Source organism: Lycorma delicatula, chromosome 2 (assembly GCF_047948215.1).
Source record: "Lycorma delicatula isolate Av1 chromosome 2, ASM4794821v1, whole genome shotgun sequence".
NCBI classification, from domain to species: Eukaryota; Metazoa; Arthropoda; class Insecta; order Hemiptera; family Fulgoridae; genus Lycorma; species Lycorma delicatula.
Window position 1 is genome coordinate 81,078,811 of NC_134456.1, and position 22,678 is coordinate 81,101,488.

Genomic DNA, 22,678 nt, shown 5'->3' on the forward strand with positions numbered 1-22,678 from the left:
CCAAATGCTTCTTTCTTCATCTATTTGCCGCAATACCTCCTCATTTGTCAGTTTATCCACCCATCTGATTTTTAACATTCTCCTATAGCACCACATTTCAAAAGCTTCTAACCTTTTCTTCTCAGATACTCCGATTGTCCAAGTTTCACTTCCATATAAAGCGACACTCCAAACATACACTTTCAAAAATCTTTTCCTGACATTTAAATTAATTTTTGATGTAAACAACTTATATTTCTTACTGAAGGCTCGTTTAGCTTGTGCTATTCGGCATTTTATATCGCTCCTGCTTCGCCCATCTTTAGTAATTCTACTTCCCAAATAACAAAATTCTTCTACCTCCATAATCTTTTCTCCTCCTATTTTCACATTCAGTGGTCCATCTTTGTTATTTCTACTACATTTCATTACTTTTGTTTTGTTCTTGTTTATTTTCATGCGATAGTTTTTGCGTAGGACTTCATCTATGCCGTTCATTGTTTCTTCTAAATCCTTTTTATTCTCGGCTAGAATTACTATATCATCAGCAAATCGTAGCATCTTTATCTTTTCACCTTGTACTGTTACTCCGAATCTAAATTGTTCTTTAACATCATTAACTGCTAGTTCCATGTAAAGATTAAAAAGTAACGGAGATAGAGAACATCCTTGTCGGACTCCCTTTCTTATTATGGCTTCTTTCTTATGTTCTTCAATTGCTACTGTTGCTGTTTGGTTCCTGTACATGTTAGCAATTGTTCTTCTATCTCTGTATTTGAACCCTAATTTTTTTAAAATGCTGAACATTTTATTCCAGTCTACGTTATCGAATGCCTTTTCTAGGTCTATAAACGCCAAGTATGTTGGTTTGTTTTTCTTTAATCTTCCTTCTACTATTAATCTGAGGCCTAAAATTGCTTCCCTTGTCCCTATACTTTTCCTGAAACCAAATTGGTCTTCTCCTAACACTTCCTCCACTCTCCTCTCAATTCTTCTGTATAGAATTCTAGTTAAGATTTTTGATGCATGACTAGTTAAACTAATTGTTCTGTATTCTTCACATTTATCTGCCCCTGCTTTCTTTGGTATCATTACTATAACACTTTTTTTGAAGTCTGATGGAAATTCCCCTTTTTCATAAATATTACACACCAGTTTGTATAATCTATCAATCGCCTCCTCCCCTGCACTGCGCAGTAATTCTACAGGTATTCCGTCTATTCCAGGAGCCTTTCTGCCATTTAAATCTTTTAATGCTCTCTTAAATTCAGATCTCAGTATTGTTTCTCCCATTTCATCCTCCTCAACTTCCTCTTCTTCCTCTATAAAACCATTTTCTAATTCATTTCCTCCGTATAACTCTTCAATATATTCCACCCATCTATCGACTTTACCTTTCGTATTATATATAGGTGTACCATCTTTGTTTAACACATTATTACATTTTAATTTATGTACCCCAAAATTTTCCTTAACTTTCCTGTATGCTCCGTCTATTTTACCAATGTTCATTTCTCTTTCCACTTCTGAACACTTTTCTTTAATCCACTCTTCTTTCGCCAGTTTGCACTTCCTGTTTATAGCATTTCTTAATTGCCGATAGTTCCTTTTACTTTCTTCATCACTAGCATTCTTATATTTTCTACGTTCATCCATCAGCTGCAATATATCGTCTGAAACCCAAGGTTTTCTACCAGTTCTCTTTATTCCGCCTAAGTTTGCTTCTGCTGATTTAAGAATTTCCTTTTTAACATTCTCCCATTCTTCTTCTACATTTTCTATCTTATCTTTTTTACTCAGACCTCTTGCGATGTCCTCCTCAAAAATCTTCTTTACCTCCTCTTCCTCAAGCTTCTCTAAATTCCACCGATTCATCTGACACCTTTTCTTCAGGTTTTTAAACCCCAATCTACATTTCATTATCACCAAATTATGGTCGCTATCAATGTCTGCTCCAGGGTAAGTTTTGCAGTCCACGAGTTGATTTCTAAATCTTTGCTTAACCATGATATAATCTATCTGATACCTTGCAGTATCGCCTGGCTTTTTCCAAGTGTATATTCTTCTATTATGATTTTTAAATTGGGTGTTGGCAATTACTAAATTATACTTCGTGCAAAACTCTATAAGTCGGTCCCCTCTTTCATTCCTTTTGCCCAGCCCGTATTCACCCACTATATTTCCTTCCTTTCCTTTTCCAATGCTTGCATTCCAATCTCCAACTATTATTAAATTTTCATCTCCTTTTACGTGTTTAATTGCTTCATCAATCTCTTCGTATACACATTCTACCTCATCATCATCATGGGCGCTTGTAGGCATATAGACGTTAACAATCGTTGTCGGTTTAGGTTTTGAATTTATCCTTATTACAATGACTCTATCGCTATGCGTCTTGAAATACTCCACTCTCCTCCCTATTTTCTTGTTGATCACGAAACCTACTCCTGCCTGCCCGTTATTTGACGCTGAGTTAATTACTCTAAAGTTACCCGACCAAAAGTCGCCTTCCTCTTCCCACCGAACCTCACTAATTCCTACTATATCCACGTTTACCCTATCCATTTCCCTTTTTAAATTCTCTAGCCTACCAACCTTTTTTAAGCTTCTAACATTCCACGCTCCGACTCGTAGAATGTTATTTTTTACTTTTCTGGTGACCCCTTCCTTAGTAGTCCCCACCCGGAGATCCGAACGGGGGACTATTTTACCTCCGGAATATTTTACCAAGGAAGGCGCCTCCATTATTGCTTTTGAAAATGCAGAGCCACATTTTCTTGAAAAAAAAAACAGCTGTAGTTTTCCATTGCTTTCAGCTGCGCAGTACTCAGAGGACTGAGTGATGTTGATATGGCCGTTTAAGTCATTGTGATTTACGCCCCTAACAACTACTGAAAGAGCTGCTGCCCTCTTTCAGGAATCATTCCTTAGTCTGGCTCTCAACAGATACCTCTCCGATATGGTTGCACCTTCGGTCCAGCTACTCTGTATCCCTGAGCACTCAAGCCCCCTCACCAACGGCAAGGTCTCATGATTCATAGAGGAGGCGAAGCGATTTATTAACTTTAAATTAATCAACAAGTACATGACTACAGAAATCAAAATTATAGCCAACACTAGTGCTTCTCAGTTATTTTAATATTAATATAAAGTGTGAGAGGTTCGTAATACAAGGACACCGCTTATACATACATCTATAAATATTCAGTCACACCCCTCTTTTTGTAATACGCATGTCCAGACATGACCAACCTCATGCGTGACAAAAGAGTAGCTAGAAAAAACCGGTGCATACACAGTTTACAGTGTAAAATTATTTTAAAAATAACAAGAGTAATAAATATTTTTTATGTCTATTATTCACGTCAATTTTTTTCTAGACACGTATAGTTGTAATATGAAATCATGCAAGAATTGTTTACCAGTTAAAAAAAAGTTCAAGATTCGTTTACGGGAAAAAATTGTTAATAATAAATCACACTTTCTTTTAAAATTAATGTATTGATATTATTTGAACAAAAATAATTATATTTAGATTTATTTTGAATTTCCTTTATCTATTTGCATATCTATCCATTTTAAATATTTGCATAGTAATTGTAAATGTATGCTAAATTTGTTTTATTTATTATGATTTTCTATCTCGCCAACGAAGAGTTAAAAATAACCAAAATAAACTTTATGTTTCGTCTTAACGAGTCTAGTTGGGTATTCAAAGAAATTGTCTAAACGCGATAGCATGATAACCGCTCTACGAATAGAAGAAAACTAATAAATGTTAGTTAATAATTTCTATTTTCTACTGTATATCTACCTGATTTTTTTTTGTATCTAATAAACTACTACAAGGCCGTTTACCAATTGTAATTTTAATTTCGATTAATTTAATCGATTACTATGAAAAAATAATTATTTTTTAACCTCGCTCTTTGTTGAGTTCTTAGTAATTATAATCGATTTAGTACCAGTTTAAATAAGTAAATAAATGTTTAAAATTCACGTCGTAAACGTAATTTAATCTGATCCTAGAATAACTAAATAAAAAACAAAAAATCAATAATTCATCAGTCCATTTCAATCTATTAAATGGACTTAGTGAAGAAAATAACCCAACTAATCAGTGAGTTTCATTGACCTCACCACATCCAAATTAAATGGAAAACCCACCATGATTAACCCATTTATACACTACGCATCTTATCATCCTTTCTTTTTCCTGTTTAGCCTCCGGTAACTACCGTTTAGATAATACTTCAGAGGATGAATGAGGATGATATGTATGAGTGTGAATGAAGTGTAGTCTTGTACATTCTCAGTTCGACCATACCTGAGATATGTGGTTAATTGAAACCCAACCACCAAAGAACACCGGTATCTTATCATCCCATCCAGCACAAACACGCCATCATTCTTACACATGTTGCGCCATCTATTGTACATGGATTACAGTTGATTATACAGTGTTTAGCTAACGCAATTAAATATCTTTTACGTAATAATTCCTACATATTTATGATTATAACTTGTTCATAACTTGTAACAGAGAAAAAAAAACTTAAAAAGCTTCTATTTCAATAACTTTAAATATTAATATTGTTTTCAGCCCCCTTAAAAATGTATAAATTTATACTTCAACGACCTTGTTTGTTACTTTTTGCGCGAACCCCAGAGTGGAAGTCAAAGTTAAATTGTAGAAAAATCTTTATTTAAAGAATTCTTGATTACAATAGAAAATGTTTAAAAAAATGCATGACGTTTGGTAAGGTCCGGCCGCTTGATGGAGTTTAGGGCTCCCAATTTATTAAAGATTAATTTATATGGATAATTAGACAACAGTAGAAGAAACCACAATGAAAACAATCATCATTAAAAAGCTTAAAAGTTTACAGCATTTTTTGAGGTGGGAATGAGATTTTTCTAAAACCTTTTTTTGCAAAAATTGTTATTTTTTAATTGTTAACAAATGTGTCTATGAAAAATATGACCTTAATTAGGCAAAATTTCGAGATGCTAAGGGTGACCTTGCTCTACACCCTCACCCCGTTGACCTTTTAAGTTGAAAATTTAATGGCTTCAATGCCTCATATATAGAAGTAATCTGACCAAGTTTGGTCAAAATCGGTCTAGTAGTTCTGGAGATGTAAGGTGATTTACAGGCCAACACTGAACACACACACGTACATATAAACATTAACATCTCGAAAATTTCCATTCGGTTTTTTTGTTTTTCGCGTTCCTTAGGTGTCAAACTGTTAAGATCCGGTGAAAATCGCATATGGACCTATTACAATACTTTCCCTTTTAGAGCTATAACTCTGTTATAGTGCTATATAGACGGGAAAGTAATACGGATAAAAATATACGCACTATAATAAAATATTTATAATTCTATGTGTTGATCAACTTTTATAGAAAATTACCAAATTTTCAGAAAACTATTTTGAGATGATCCTTTCAAGACTATAAATGAAATACACATCACACTACGTACCACGAAAGCAACATATCATGCATGACCTCTGACTGCAGTTAAATATTATATTTGGAAGACTGAACATCCAGTGCACAAATAATAAGAAGAGAGTTAATACCTGGCTTGTTTCTCTGAAGTAACTGAAAATATTGTGGCACACAAAGGATAGAATTAACGAAATTAACTCTAGCCCTATGGGTTCTATCATGTGTAACGAAGTGTTAGTATTATGTTGGTAAAATACAAGGTATTTACACTTTGACCCATCGGGTTGGTCTAGTGGTGAACGCGTCTTCCCAAATCAGCTGATTTGGAAGTCGAGAATTCTAAAGTTCAAGTCCTAGTAAAGGCGGTTACTTTTATACGGATTTGAATACTAGATCGTGGATATCGGTGTTCTTTGGTTGTTGGATTTCAATTAACCACACACCTCAGGAAGGGTCGAACTGAGACTGTACAAGAATATACTTCATTTACACTCATACATATCATCCTCATTCATCCTCTGAAGTAATACCTGAACGATAATTCCCGGAGGCTAAATAGGAAAAAAAAGAAAGCTATTTACACTTGCTGCCCATCATTTGTGGTACAATATTTAGTCATCTTCACCCACAAGAATTTCCAGTTTCCAAATTAAGTTTATAAAGCTCTCAGCATGTCTACCGTAGGAAAGCTGAACCAACCCTTCCCGCTTTAGGTAGGACTAGAAACCTGAAGAACCTGATTTTTATCGGTGGCGGACCTAATTGACTATGAAGCGGCCAAATTCCACCTCATTATAGTACTCAGTTCCAGCCTTATAACCGTACAAGTTAAAGTACTTCACAGACGAGCAATTATCCGCGGAACGTGGACCAAGCCCAGACTTACTTCGAAGGTATTTTACCTTCGTGGTATTTTAGAGGCGCAGCACAAGGCAAATATAAACAAACACAAAATGAACCGAATGACGAAACCCTTCTCGTGTTTGAAAGTCTACCTTTTCTCTTGTTATTCCCATGGGTCCAAACTCAATCGGCTGATACAGTAATCTTTGGACATTTTACTCAGGGCTAACAGTCGTCCGTGGAACCAGAACCTCTAATTAAATTTCACTCACAACTCTACAACCAGTTACATACTCTTCAAATTTAGGACTTCGAATAGAACACACCCAGTAGAGAACGTTAAACACTAGTTAGTTTTACTATATTGTTGACGTAAGTCTCAAAAATATCATAATTGTTTTCAAAAATAAGATTTTTGGCTTAGTAATAAACCGAGAAGAAAAGGTTTTACAATTCTTTTTTTTATAAAGACGAATTTATATTCATATCTGTAAAAAATCCCATAGAAATGTAGCGGATATTCGCCCTGAAAGCGAAAAAATTCTCTTCAAGAACTACGGGCTTTATAGCGAAAATCAATAAGTTAGAAAAAGGAACTGTGACTTGTAGCTGTTGCTTTACGTGCATTGCAGCCATAAGAAAGTTCAGTACTAATAGAATATTAATAGAATAAAGAATAGAACTAATAGAAGAAATCTATATCCCGTTTCTGTGGAGAAATAATCTATCATATATATATATATATATATATATATATATATATATATATACTAGACTGTGGCCAATAAGAAGAATACAGCCATTAGAAACAGAAAAAATAACTTTGAAAATCGCGGTATGTAAATAGGAAATGCAAGTACATTGTATTAACAGGAAATTTTAATTTTAATTATAGCCCAGTAAAACCTCGAACTGAGGTTAGCGATATAAAATTTACATACGTACAAGTAATGACTTAATCAACAATTAAATCAATAAATTTCACATAGCTCCAGTATATTATTCAATCACGTATTAACGTGTTTTAAATCACATGAAAGGGAATTCCTAAAAGAACCATTCATGAAGCCGCCGGGAAAATAATCTTTTAATGATTCGAGAGACCTTCTGGAAGAAAAATTTCATAATTGTGAAACATCTTTAAATTATTAATTAATTTTACTTAAGAGATAATTAAAATATTTTTTTACATAACGGAATTATTTTGTGTAGCTTAAATATAATCTATTATTACCTTAATATAGCGTTCTATTATCTTAAGAATGTAGAAAAAGGTAAATTAAAAATGTGAATTTTATTTCCTTGTACGAAGTAAAGGAAGTATTGTGATCGCGAAATAATTCGGTTTTCAGATTTCAACGGAAATATCTATTTTGACCATCCTTTAATCCATTTTGACTAGTTTCGGCGTGACGTCTGTACATACATGCTTATATATCTCATATAACTCAAGAAAGTAGAACGTCGAAATTTTGGATTTAGAACTCTTCTAACATCTAGCTATGCACCTCCCCTTTTGATTGCAATCGACTGAACCAAAAATTTAAAAAAAAAGTCCAAAAATCTCCAAAAGTGTTTTCTTAATTGCAGTTATAAGCATTCTTTGAGATATTTTCAACGATATATCAGAAATAGTATTTATTTTCATTGGTTCCAGAATTATAGCCAAATAAAATTGTAATTAATGAAATATTTGGCTCTTACAACGGCAAGGCACATGTTAGAATCCGACTTCATCTACTCTTTTTCTTAACTTTTTTTTAATTGAAATATAATGAATTATTAATAATTATTAACCTCTGGTTGTAAAAAATTTTTTACAATAAATAATAATTCAATAATAATAATAATAAAAAAGAAAATATGAAAAATTATCAAAAGTTATTAATGGAACAAAATTTTATGTACTTTTCATTTAAAAAAATGTCATGTAATTTGATGTACAAGAATGTCATGTGGTATCCACATTTGATTTTTAATTATAGGTTTAAAGAAGAAAATTCAAATGAAAAAAGAATAATTTTTTTTTCAATTAATATACAATTTGGGAGATCAAGAACAACCAAAAACAACTTATTAAAAACGTGATTTGTTCATTATTCCTCAAATAAGGAATCCTCATTCTAACTGTCATATTCTGATTTGATATGGTTTAGAGGAAGTAATAAGTTACTCTGATGATTAATATCCGGACGTTGAACCTATTTCAGAATCCAATTAATATGGCTTAAGTGATGTTACATTTTTTACGATTACACGTTTACTTTTTTGTTACTTGATGGGATTTACTTTTATATCTTTTTTATTTTTATTTTTTTGGGATTTTATTACCAGTTGAATCACTTAAATCAATTTACATCAGCTTTCTTCGTTGGCTTGTTTAGGTATTTGCCAAAATTTGTTTAGTTATTAAGTTGATGTTTCTTAGTTCGTCCGAAACACTTATATTTTGGGTTGTTTTATCTGTATAAAATTATCTTGTTTTTAGAATTTCGTTGATTTTTTTTTAATCATTTGTTTCATCAATTTGTCTCTTCTAGGTCTTTTATTATTTCTGTTATGTATTTCTCACCGTTTTTCAAGCTCAGTTTTCTGAATACCTGTTTGATTAGGTTTTAGTAATCTATTTTCTGATGTTCTTATGATATCGAAACAGTGGGATGACCTTCGTTTTTTCATTAAACCAGGAATAGGTTTGTAATATTTTTGTGAACGGTTTCATCGATTGCAATACTCCACACTCAATCTTTTCATAATTTTTATTAATGTCAATAAACTCGCCATCGCAAATCAGCTGATTTTTGAAGCTGAGAATTCTAAGGTTCGAGTAAAGGCAGTTGCTTTTATATGGATTCGAATACCGGTGTTTTTTGGTGGTTGGGTTTCAATTAACTACATTGGGAAGGCAATGGCAAATCACCCGTAAAACCTGCCTGGAAAATTCCAAGGGTCGGACACGACAATGGCTAAATATTTTTTTTTTATTCTTCGTTTGTTTTGATCCTTTGATCATATTTAATTTCGTTTGTAATTTGGATGTTTCGCAACCGTAAAGTGCTTTTGGTAAAATTACCGTTCTGTTGTTTAATTTTTACGTTTATTTACAAACATTTTTTATTGCATGTTGATTTTGTTAACATTTGAGCATTTCTAATTTCTGTCGCTCTTTTGTTCCAGGTTGAATTTTCTTTTAATCTGTTATCTGTAATTTTGTCTAAATAGTTGAATTTTTTTATTAATTTATTTATACCTTATTTATAATATGCACTTTAAAAGATATTACTGAAACACTTATTACTTTTCTCTTAGGTCTAAATATACGCACACATTACTGTAATATACAGTTATTCATCAAATATTCGTAACTACATATTTTATAAAAGCTTTTTAAGAATGGATGTTTACTTAATGTGTTTGGTGAAGGCACTGACTTTTCGAATGCTGTTGTGATTTATAATGAATTTTACTTTTTTTGACAATTTTTCTCGGCTCAGTTACTTATATTATACGAGTAGAACCTTAACATATTATTCTTTTCTGTAATTGTGCCAAAATTTCCAAAGAAGAAGTTATGACAAACTGCGGTCAAAAATAACTATTTCTATCAGTAGAAATAGAGTAGTTTCCTATCTCTACTGGTCTTCTGTGTATTCAGTAAAAAAGGAAGGATACTGTCATGTTATTAAGACTGAGATTCGAGTTAATCACCGCCAAAAAAGCAACAGTGAAAGAAAACAACTGGTTTAATTCACTGTGACGGTACAACTTCTTATGAAAGGACGCGACTTTTTGTTCAGTAAAAAAATATGCATAAACATGATAACCGGTAATACCACTTTGTTTTGCATTTTTCTTTATATAAAACGTTATTAAACATTTTTCGTTACTAAATATTTTTTAATTGACACATTTTACAGGTTTTTAATATTTTTCATCACGCAAAGTGAATTCACCATTTTTTATCTTCTCCGACAGCAAGCCAACTGTATGGTTGGCTGTTTAAAAAATAAATAATTATTTAATTAAATTATTTCGTCTGTGACTGTTCAGATGACGCAGGCTACAATCACACGTTTTATTTAATCTTTTCTCATCAAGAAAAATTGAAACTACCATTTTTCGATGTATATTCCATTATACGGCGCAATCTATCAGGGTTCAGAAAATACTAGGATACGTATGAAAACGTTATTATGAAAAAAAACTGATTAATAAATTATACATACAAATTTAATAGAATATGAATTAAAAATTATTTAAAAAGTAATAAGTTAATTATTACAAATAAAATTAAACATTTATTGGTTAAATATAAAATAAAATGGAATGTAATCAGTATAACAAATTAAAGTAATTAAATCTAAATATATCAGAATTAATAAATAACTATTAGTTATTTACAAAAATAATATTAGGGTCATTATACTTTACTTTCCCGTCTAGATAGCGCTATAGCTGTAGAAGGGAAAGTATTGTATTCGTTCCAATTCGGACATACGCGGTTTTCACCGGATCATGACTTTTTCATACCTAAGGAACCCAAAAAACCGTATGGAAACTCTCCGGATGTTAATGTTCATATGCGCGCGTGTTCAGTGCTTGCCTCTAAATCACCTTATATCTCCAAAACTACTAGACCGATTATCACCAAATTTGATCAGATTATTTTTATACAATGGACATTGATGTCATTAAATTTTCAACTTAAAAGGTCAAAGGGGTGAGGCTGCAGGGCAAGTTCACCCTTAGTATTCGAAATTTTGCCTAATTATGGTCATATTATTCTTTGGCACATTTATTAAAAATTAAAAAATAACAATATTTGCAAAAAACGTTTTTACAAAATCGCCCTTCCACCCCAAAATAAGCTGTTGTAGTCGACTGCTATGTTGTGACGTCACATGTGAGCGGTAGAATTAAATAAATGAATATATATAATGTTTGTTAAAGTAACTCACTTTGGCTGGGTCTCGAACCAGATCGCCTTGTTGAGTCGGTACCTGGTGCGTTAAGACTCACGGCTACACCAGATACCGACTGTACAAGCAAAATTAGTTTTATGTAAGTTGTGAAATTACATTAATTTAGTTGGTGCCGACCAACGCCGGTCATACTGCCACATCCACGCAAATTAGATGCGCTATGCGCGCGCGCTTTAGTTAGAATTATTTAATTAAATTAATCAAAAAAATATCATCTATATATATAAAAATGAATGTTTGTCTGTCTGTAAGTCTCTTATGCCTTCCTAAACCATTCATCCGATAGCGATGAAACTTTGGTGAGTTTTGGGCACGCCTGCCGAGGTTTCTGAATTAGTTTGAATCCGCTAGGTGGCGCTGGTGTCGAGATATTTCGAAAAATTTTATTTGTGGTCCGATTTGGTTCATATTCAGAATATACATTAGTTATGTGAAAAGACAAATTTTTGCAAAAAACTATAACCTCTAGGTGATGCCGGTGTCGAAATATTTACGAAACAAACAAATATACAAACAGACTTCCTTCTTCTATATATATAAAAGGTAATGTTCGTATGTATGTCCGTTATAAACTAAAAACTGCTGGACCGATTTACATGCCGGAAAAAGAGAAAAATCAGAAAAGGGAAATAGGGAAAACGGTAAATAGGGGGAAAGTGAAGAAGAAAAAAGGGAAATAGGGACAAAGGGGAAAAAGAGATAAACTGAAAGGTTTAATTTTGTGATGTTCCGCAATGTTCATTCCTTTGTACCCAGGAGTACTTCAGTTTTTGTTTTATTATTATTATTAATTAACGTCCAGAGCTTGCCTTCCTGCTCCGAGCATCGGAGTGACCGCGGGTTCACCGCATCCAGGTGATCCCCACATGGTCGGGAGGCACCCTGGACACCTCGCTCGCGGCCCTGTCCTCCACACCAGAGCTCTCGGGCATCTGTCTGCTTTCCTTGTTTCTTCCGCCATCCAAAGCCTCTCCATGACTGCTCTGGAATACCTGGCCGCAGCAAGCAGCCAGGCCGCAGCTCTTCTTTGGCCAGCAGGGAGTTATTTTCCTATAAGAGGGAGTAGAAGGGATAGGGTTTGGAACGTGAATATTATGAGAAGAAATAGGTGCAAATTGTAAAAAATTTACTGTTTGAGTTAGCTTTTGCTATAAAATGTTGAAAATTGTTTTTTGCCTCGATTTTTTCTTCATGTATTTCGTGTAGCTCAACTGTGTGCAGTTTGTTTCCTTTATTGCTTATAAATAAAATTTCAATGATGTGTTTTCCATAGATGATTTGTTTAAGTTAAGCTATTTTTAAAAATGGTTTTACTGATGAAATAAAATGTTTTTATGTATTATTTGAATTGTTATGAAAAACTGTGTCCTGTTAAATTATGTAGATTTTATGAACAGTAAAATTTATATACCTCAGGTAAAGCAATTTACTTGGGATAATTTATGAGAGTTTTTTACCATAATAAAGCTAAAACTTTTATAGTTTTTGCTTGAAAATAAAGTGTAGTGTAATTAAATTTGCGAATTATTCAGTTTTTAAAAGATAAAACTTCGTGGATATAAAAATTCAAACTTTCAATAAATATCTAATCCTCTAATCTAGTGATCATTGTGTTTCTTAGAATAAAATTTTATAAAAATAAAATCACATTAATAAAAATTCATTAACAAACAACTACCACAAAATATGATTTAAAAGTTGATTATTATGACAAATATAAACATTTTTTACTGGTTGAACAATAAACTTCATTGATAATTATATCTCAATTTTATTAAAAATTACTTCTAAAAATGTTATGTTTACTTCTTTTTTGTTATTTTGATAATTTTGTTAAAAATCTACCTTAAACAGTTATTGAGTAACTTTGTTTAAAGTGGTACTTTTAGCACGCAAAGTTCAAGTGGTACTCCCCATAGCAGGTCATAGATACTACAGGTAGTATTATCCAAATCACCGCCACTAAAAAAACGATTTAATTGTAAAACTGTAAGTGAATTTCCTTATCACAAAAACCATTATAAAATCAAAAAAAAAAAAAAAAAACAACGTGAAAAATAAAAATCCCCAAAACCATTTATAGTAAGAAGGTATCCCTTAAAAACCAATTGTTTGTTCCGAAACCGAAAAAGATTGATATTTTTAAAATTACAAAAATTCACTCACCACGAGGCTGTTTCAATTAGAAAATAATAAATATTAAAATAATCTTACCCTAAATAGATGTTGCTCGTAACGATTGAGTAGCTTGATTGTTTTTTCGTATTTTTTCTAAACCAGTTGTTAATTATATTTTGAAACAACTCCATGGCGAGTGAACCTCTGTAATTTTAAAAAGATCAATTTTTTTTCGGATTCGCGAAAAACAATTGCTTTTTGAGGGATACCTTCACAGTGTGTTTTTTTGGGGGGTTTGTATCATTGACCATTTTTTTCGTTTTCATAATATTTAAATTTTAGTCATAAGGAGATTCACTAACACTTTTACAATGAAACTGCTTTGTTGGTGGTTGTGATATCAGTTAATTTGGTTATAATATCTTTCATCACTTTCGTCATGATGTGTATGTCGACATATGATAAATAAAAAATAATTGACTCATTTACCTTTAGATTGTATTGTCGATTGTCCCGGCAAAAACATTTTTTTCTTATTATTTTTGCAACCATATAAATATGTAATGGATGCAGCCTCTTTCGGTTACTCCTGTTAATAACTTACTGACAAAGTCCGCCTCCAAACTCCTCCATGTCACTCTGTTTCGAAGCCTCCGCTTCCAGTCGATTCCGGCAATACCTTTGATTTCTTTACCCCATCGATCTGCGGGTTTCCGTCTTAGCCAAAAAAAAAAAATTTCCACCTTAATGTTAAGCAAAAAGTTAAATTTACTCGATACAACAATGGTTGCATGTGAAATAATTTTCACATATTTAGCATACGACAAGCCCCATCTTCTTGCAATTCCAGCAATATTTTGGTCATCCCTTGCCGGAGGATTGGTTAAACAAAAATTGTTTCAGAGAAAAGTTTTAGGTAATGTTTAGAGGATTAAGGACCACTTTAAACCGATTCGATTTTGTGCCTATTAAGGGAGGTATGAATTTTTTGTCCTCGAAACTTCATTTTTTCCACCCCCTGGGCCAATGGTTGGTGATATCAAAAAACTTTAATTAGATACCTTTTAGGCCCTTATCCAAAGAATAGTAGGAACTTTAACCGAATTCGATATTTTACGTAATAAGAAAGTTATAGCGATATTTTGTTTTCGAAAAAGCCCCCCCCCCCTAAATTTCCACTCCCATGGTCCGATTTTGAAAATTAACGAAATCGATCGAGATTTTGCGTCGTTATATTTTATATATCAATTTGAAATTGATTGACGCAAAATTACAGCAGTTATCGTGTCCACAGGAAGTGAAATATATATATATATATATATATACATATAAAATTTTGAACTGACGGTGGTTTTGGAGTCTGGGAGATGTGAAACGCGAAGATATGGCGAAATTTTTCCGAAGTCGAATCATGGTACCCATTACAATAGATAGCTTTCTTATGAAATCTACCTAAAAAAATTGTACTAAACAAAAAAAAAAGTTAAATAGCAGATTTATGCAACATAATATTTAATATAAACTCCTTAATTATAAGCACGCACTTATTTTTCACATTAGTCTATCAATTGAGCTTAATCTTTTTTACATTTCTGGATAATTTTATTTTATCAAAAAATTATATACTGACTGTTGACCTTAATCGTTTCATAATACAATTAAATTCTACCTGTAGAATGTAATTTTCCTTCACAATAGTTTATTATAGAGTAATAGTGTATATGCAAATATATACAAGATAAGAATAATTTCGTATTACAGATTATTAAGAAATTGAATTATACGCCTTTAACGCTTGTTTAATATTGGATTTTTTCATACTCGTACTTTATTTATAATGATATATTATTATAATTTAATGGCTCTAATAAGTAATTATTAGTTAAAAATGTTTATCGAGTTCATTCACTTTTTAGTTTTAAAATTAAACCAGGTTATTTTTTTTATCATTAGCCAAAATATAAAACACGAAAATGCTTCTTAAAATGTATGTTTTTTTTTTGTTTTTTTAAGTAAATTAGGTTTTAATAGTAAATTTATTTCACATTAAAACATAGGTAACAAAATTTTACGCTATATAAATTCGTATTTATAATAAATTCTTATAATAACAATGAGCCTTCAGATTCTTTTATAATAATGATAAAATTCAATTTCTTGTTTAAAAACAGCATAAAAAATATATATAGGAAATCAGCTCGCTATGGGCTAAAATTATATAAATTTTCATTATTTTTATGCTTTTTTTAAACAAAAAATTGATTTTACCTTTATTCTAAATTTATTGATTACGTAAATCAATAAATCGACGATTTATTGATTTATTGATCGGGCTAAATGAAATTTTAAAGCATTTTTATTAATTGTTTTTAAATCAGTTAAAACCTACAATAACTTAATGAATTCTATGGTTTAAAATGCTCAAAAAATAAAAATAATAGAATTAACTATTTAACAAATATGAATTAGATTATTTCTCTATAAATTCTTCTTTTTTTTACATTTGCATTGTTTCCCATGAAAATTTATGTAATTAAATGTTTGCGTTTGTGTTTTCTAGTCACCCTCAATTTTCCCTTAGAAGCTGTTCCCAGATTTTTCTAGCACTCTATAATAAACACGTACGTAAAAAAAAATTATAAAAATTTGTAATTTTTTATTAAACACTATTCCCAACATTATTTTATTTTTTACATGCAAATAATTTTTTATATAAATCTTAAATTATTTTGTTAATGAATATATACTTATATACAAGGTATAGTTAGTTGTTTTTGTACTGTTGGAAAAAAGTAATCCCTTAAAAGTTACAATTTATGATACTTTTTACTCATTTGCTGTGTTGAGTGAACAAAAAAATATATTAATAATAATAGAAATTGTAATTACTTCGTTTTATTCGTTTTCATTGTAATCAATCGTAATAATTGGGATTTCCAGCAAATATTTCACTATTGACTATATTTAAAAATCGTTAGTAGAAAAAATAAAGCCATTAAAATTAACAAAACTGAACAGAATGCGTGGAAAATTCCAAAACAAAACACGAATCAATCAAACAGTACAATAATAAGCGCCTAAAAATATTTGATACCGCATTTAGAATTAACATTCTCTGATATGCGTTACAATCTCACATAAAAATCAAAAGTCTTTCGGTATACCTGATATTTTTTTTACAACCATAAAGAGAAAGGACAAAATTAATTTTTTTTTTTGTATTTGGAAGAAATTGTACTGGGAAATCATTTTATTATATCGAAGACATTAAAAAAGGCAGCAAAAGTCAATCAATTTTCTTGTAAAAATGCTATTTATATCTGACCGGCATAAGACATAATTTTATTACAACAATCCCAACTCTAAGTGATAGCGATGAAAAATATATTTAAACGGTTTTCAGATCATCTATGTAAACAATGTAATTTTTTTGGTTTAAAAATATTTCAACATAAGGTCCGTGATAAAACAATGGAACTGTCTCGTAGAAAATCAAAATTAATCGTTTACGGTAGTGAAGTTTTTTTATTGACTATATACTTTCTACAAATAAAAGATTTGAAAAAATGCAGGATCTTTTTTTAAGTTCTGATCAGAATACACAGTAAAATATTAAAATTTACGACAAACTGATAGAAGAAGAAAATATATCGATTAACATATATTATTTATTACCTTTAGTAGTTAGACTAATTGTTGTAATTTATTAATATATTTCCTTTTAAATAACAGAAAAATCGTTATCTTTTTTTTTAAAACCACTTAACGCTTTGAAAGCTTTCAAATGACTAAACTTATTTAACAATTGGTGCATGCTCATGTTTATTTCTACGTTATTATTAATTTAAATTAACCTGTAAACGTTGAGTTCTATAAATAATTTAACTGAAATGAATATGAGTACCTGTATGAAATAGTATTCGATTTTTTTCAACAATTTTCCTACCCGAAACAGATTTTTTTAAAAGTTGGCTAATAAAAAAAAAAGTTTTTTTTAAATATGTTTATATAAAATATTTTTTCATAAAAAAATTATTTAAAAAAAAAATCTTTAAGCCGTACAAGAAAAAAAGATAATTGGAAAAGTAATTTATAAAGAGGTACTATTGTACATTTAGAGAAAAAGGATTTTCATAAGGCAATAAGTGGAAATATAAAAAATCATAAAGCTAAAAAAGGAGAAAAGTTAAATCAGAAAAACGTGGTATTATTATTAGAAGTCTTTTACTTCTTCAACTCACTGAAAAAAATCTCTTCGAATCTCATTATTATAAAATATTTCTCTGTACTTGACCTGGCCGTTAACCCTTTTTTTTAATATATTCTTTTATTACGTTTAAAAACGTTTTTTAAAGTTAAATAGTATTATGCAATTGATTTTTTTTATATTCCAGCGGACTAAATAAAGTTAATATTTTTTTTAAAAGGTTTTCTAAAGTAACGGTAATTAGTTTACATTAATTATTTGAAAACATGTGCCTTTAAACATCAGAAAACTTTAAAAAAGTTGCTAATGATGACGGATGTCTCTGAATTTACATAGTACTTAACATGTAAATATTTCCTTCTAAGTTGAAAATTACGTTTTACTTGCATAACCTAATTTATTATTTATTTACTTATTTAAAAAAACCTCCAGCCGTATTCGCTGTTTTACTGTTTGTAGTTACTTCAATACTGATACTTTCACAGCAATCTTATTAGTTTCTACATTGTTTAGTTTTTTTTTTTTTTTTTATTGTACATCTCTGAATTAAAAATTCAGTACATTATACTAGACAAAATTCAGATTACCATTTCTTGGTAAGATTTAAAATAAATTCATTGATTGTTAAAAGGTCCTTTATACAAGGCTATAAATTTTCTTAAGTACGAATGGTTCCTGGAAAATGAAACTCCAGAGGGAACAAGCAGTCCAAAAATTGCCCTAACAAGAGTTCCTAACCGATTTGCAAAAATCTATTTGTATTACGTTTGAGTGAAATACTGAAATTTCATTCAACAGATTTGAAATGTTTGTTACTATTTTTCTCTGAATGAGAAATTAACAGGCGAGGAAAAGTTTTCAATCTTTTAGATAGGTTACCGAGTAATAAATTCTTTACTCACATTGTAAAAGTCCTATTAATTTTTCTAAATTATTTCTGTTTCCAAGTATTAAAGTGAATTATTTTTGTGTTTGTTTTTTCTGTAAGAAGCTTTTCAATTTAATAAAGAAATAAAACTTATATTAAAAGCTTTAAAAAGTCCGTTTTTGTTAAATCGTCAAGAATTGATTTCTTTCTCTCGGAAACGATGTAAATAAAACTGTACACGTCACCAGCTTAGGTACCTATAAGTTAATATGTAAAGAAGATATCCACACGTTATACATAAGGCAATGTAAAAGTAAATATGGAATTTAATTTAAGGAATATTTCGCAGATATGTTCAAAATAAAGGAAAATAAGGAAATATTTGTGGAAGTATTTTCAAAAATTAACTTCTCTACCAGCAGATAAAATCGAGATTATTATGATGATCAATAGAGGTACTAATTTTTATCTGTTAAGTAATGTACAAAACTTAACATCAACCCGTTGAAATTGTTCCGTTGTTTTGTACTTAAATTAAACATATTCGATACTGTTTAGAATCCAGATATGAAATTTTTATTTTCTAAAATTAACATTTACATTATAAATTTGTATTTTTATTTTATTTCTAAAATATCTCCCAGATTTCTACATATTCTTACTTCATTTAAAAAGAACACATTACGTTGGTAACGGTGCGTGCAACGCCTTCTACATCAGCTGTGCGTACAGGTTAAATAAAACATGCGTTATTTTTTATTTTTCAGTGTGGTAAATGTGCGTGTATTTAATTGAATAAGGCTTATTTGTAAGTGTAAGTGAATAAGATATTTTTTTTTATATGGAATTACCGGAACTTGTGCACTTTAGATGGTACCACAATGTGAAAAATGTTTTTGTCTAAAAATCATCTATTCTGGACCTATTTTACATGCTGACTACAAATATATGTTACTCTATTGATATTTTTTGAATTGCTAAACAGACGACTAAAAATGTTTACTTTCGGACGTAGTGTTCAAATTCTAAATTCCGTCTTAAAAACTATTGAACAGGTTTTTATGGGTAATTTTTCCAATTTCTAAATCAAACAATCTGAGTTTGATTTATGTAAAATACAAATGAATTTACGTCAAATATTAATGTATAAGTTTCAAAAAAAAATGTTTAATGTTATTTTTTTACTTTCAATAAAAAAATGAAACCTATTTTTTGTCGTTAACAATTATTTTTAAAGATCTTAGGAAAAAGAATTTCCTTACGAAATGAACTTTTAAGTTACTTTTGAAATTGAACTTCTATTCATAAAATGTTATACGTATCTTTTCTTCAGTACGGAACCAAAATATTTTATAATCTCAATTTATCTGTATTTACTCACTTTGAAAAACAAAAGACGGGTTTAATGAAAGCTCGGGAATAAATTATCTTAAATTATAAATATTTTAATCTTAATTGTAATTTAATAAATCGTAGGGAAACTTAATTTAAATCATTTTTTTAACCATAACTCATTCTTACTTAATCCCCATTATTTTCATGAATCCTACCTGAAACTTTATGGTGTACTTACATCTCACCATAACAGTATGTGATCGATTTAAAAGAAAGGACTGAATTCTAGTTACCATACCGGATGGGCAATTCCAAATTTTAATTTTCTGTTTATGCTGCATAAATAAGAAAACCAGTACGTATGTATACACAGTATTTTTATTTATTCTGGAGTATTATATTTATACACATCATTAATAAAAATCTCCAGAAAAACTTTTCATGTTACAGTAGTATGAAATTCTACATAAATATATTTTACCTTTGTACTAAATATTGTCAGATAAATTCAAAGTGTACCCTTAAAGAGGAAAAGTAGTAATAGTATTTAAGGAAATAATTGTATGGTTGGTACTGTAAATTTTTCACTTTTATTTTTACTAATTTATGTTAGTATTTTTTTTAACAAATTCAGGTTGACTACTCCTGAGACGTGTAGTTAATTAAAATCTAACCACTAATGAACAGGGGTATCCACAATCTAGTATTCAAATCCGAATAAAAGTAACTAACTCAATTCGGATTTGAACCTGAGAAACATAGAAACAGCCGTTTTTAACCTGTCATTTTTTTAGTTTTTTCTAGTGGGAAAACTAATAAAAAATTCGTATAGTTTTAGAACTAGGTTTTAAGTATTTTTCTTCCTGTTTACCTACGGGAAAAATCGGTGGTAATTTTAAATAGCTGAAAATAACAGAACAAAGAGACAAAGGTACTGATTCAACAAACAACATTGCAATATTGTTTTAATACAGAACAGCGCTAAAGGAAAACATCTGAAACAGTCTAGCTTTAAACAGGTGATAATAACAATAAAACATTCAGTAAACAAACCACATGTTCAATGATTCTTCTTTTAATAAATATGCGGAATTTTTTCGATAAAAATTAATAATTATTATTTTTTTTTAATTATAAACATGCATTTAATGCAGTAAAACCTAATAATTAGGTATGATATTTTATCATTTAATTAATAACAATAAGACACATAATCCTGTTGTTACTAAATAAATAAAATAGTAAATAAATTTTATTATAGGTTACACTACAATATGAAATTACAAAACTACAATGTTCAAATTTTCAAACAAGGTACAAAAAAATAAAATGTAGGTTAACAAATAAAAAAAAGTAACGTCGGCGAGAAAGTAGATTAACCGTCCATTAAATGTGACAAGCAGTCAACACTATCTGCTCGATAATCGTATCCATTATACGACATACGATGCAATAAATTGAAATATAACATATACACGATACGAAGAAATTTGAAATTTCATTATCCACACATAATCTGCCCCATAGATTTCTTCACACAGCATAAGACAGCCGTAACATTTTTAAACTGAAATTCTTCAAAGGTTCAGAAAAACATTGTAAAAAAATAAAAATAGAACAAAATAAATAGAAGTGCGATATAGTAGTTATGTTTATTCTTCTTTTCTGTTAACAATGTAGCAAAGTAGTAGTTATAAGCGAATGTTTTAAATGTTTTCTGCAAAATTAGACATATACATAATGTAACAGAAAACATTTACAAAATTTGATGAAACTAAATTAAACTATCGAATAACTAAATACAATAGTAATGTTTAAGACGGAAAAGTATAGTTCGACTATAATCAAGAATTATTTTTAAAAAAGGAGTATAACAAGCATGCTTGTTACAAGTAATAAAGGATGAAAGTCATAAGCCAGAAATAGAGCCAGTCAGTTGTGCTATGATATAGATAATGAGATTGTCAATCGTCTCGACAATTTCATTACCTACATCATGTTCTTTGTATCAATTATACTGTTGTTCTTTATGAAATGTTAATTGCAATGAATTTACTCCAATATTTAAGAATAAACATTTCAAAATTCAACCATCAAAATATAAATATGGATTCTCCAAAACCCATTGTCGAAATGGAGAAACATAATAACGTGGAAGATTATACTAATACAAATTTAGAAAGGTTTATAAAAAGTAGAAAAAATAGATATATACATATAATTAAAGTCTATAGGTTTATTTTAAGCCTGAGGAAATGATTATTAGTACGACGTCAGTGGATTTAAATGTAGCATTGTTATGTACGCCACACACGTATGATCGATCATATGGAGGAAGTAGCTGAAACATTTAAGTAAAAAAATGTAGCTTTTGAATAATATATAAACAGTAGTAATATCTTTAAAAAATTTTACAATACATTTACTTAAATAATTTAATGAAGTTGCACGGAAAAAAAATTGATTTTGAGTTTTTTACATTTCAAATCCTTCCGCTTTATGATGTCTGGAAGATGTATTAGTTTTGAAATATTTACTAATTAAAGCTGTATGACATTTTTCATGAAACCATGACTTCGTATTTAATTTATACAATTTTCATTATTCATCTACGGTAATGGGTTTGTGTGCACGATTCCTAGTCTGTACAGTTGAAGATCATGTTACAGCTGTACAAATTTCGGTTAATGCTTGTTTATACTGTGGGAAATATTGTGGATATTTGTGGTTGTGAAGTTATTTTAGTGATGTTTTTAAAGAATTTTATATACTTTGAATAACTAAAACGCCTATATTGAAGTTCTTCAATAAAAAACCTAAAAGTATAGGAAAAACTTCTGTTAACAACAGATATTGTGGATATTTTAGAATTTTTGAAAAATACTT

The 22,678-nt window shown here is 30.0% G+C and overlaps 1 protein-coding gene across 2 annotated transcripts in view; it reads right to left on the reverse strand.

Annotated features, from left to right (window-relative positions):
- Positions 1-17,162, reverse strand: part of LOC142320205 (uncharacterized) — an 804,138-nt gene extending 786,976 nt beyond the window's left edge. Inside the window, exon 1 of one of the 2 annotated variants that reach the window (XM_075357894.1) lies at positions 17,058-17,150. The gene's annotated coding sequence lies outside the window, so the exon portion shown is untranslated. Of the gene's footprint in view, positions 1-17,057 lie in introns of both variants that reach the window. The other variant, XM_075357891.1, reaches the window with a different exon arrangement.
- Positions 17,163-22,678: the final 5,516 nt, after the last annotated feature.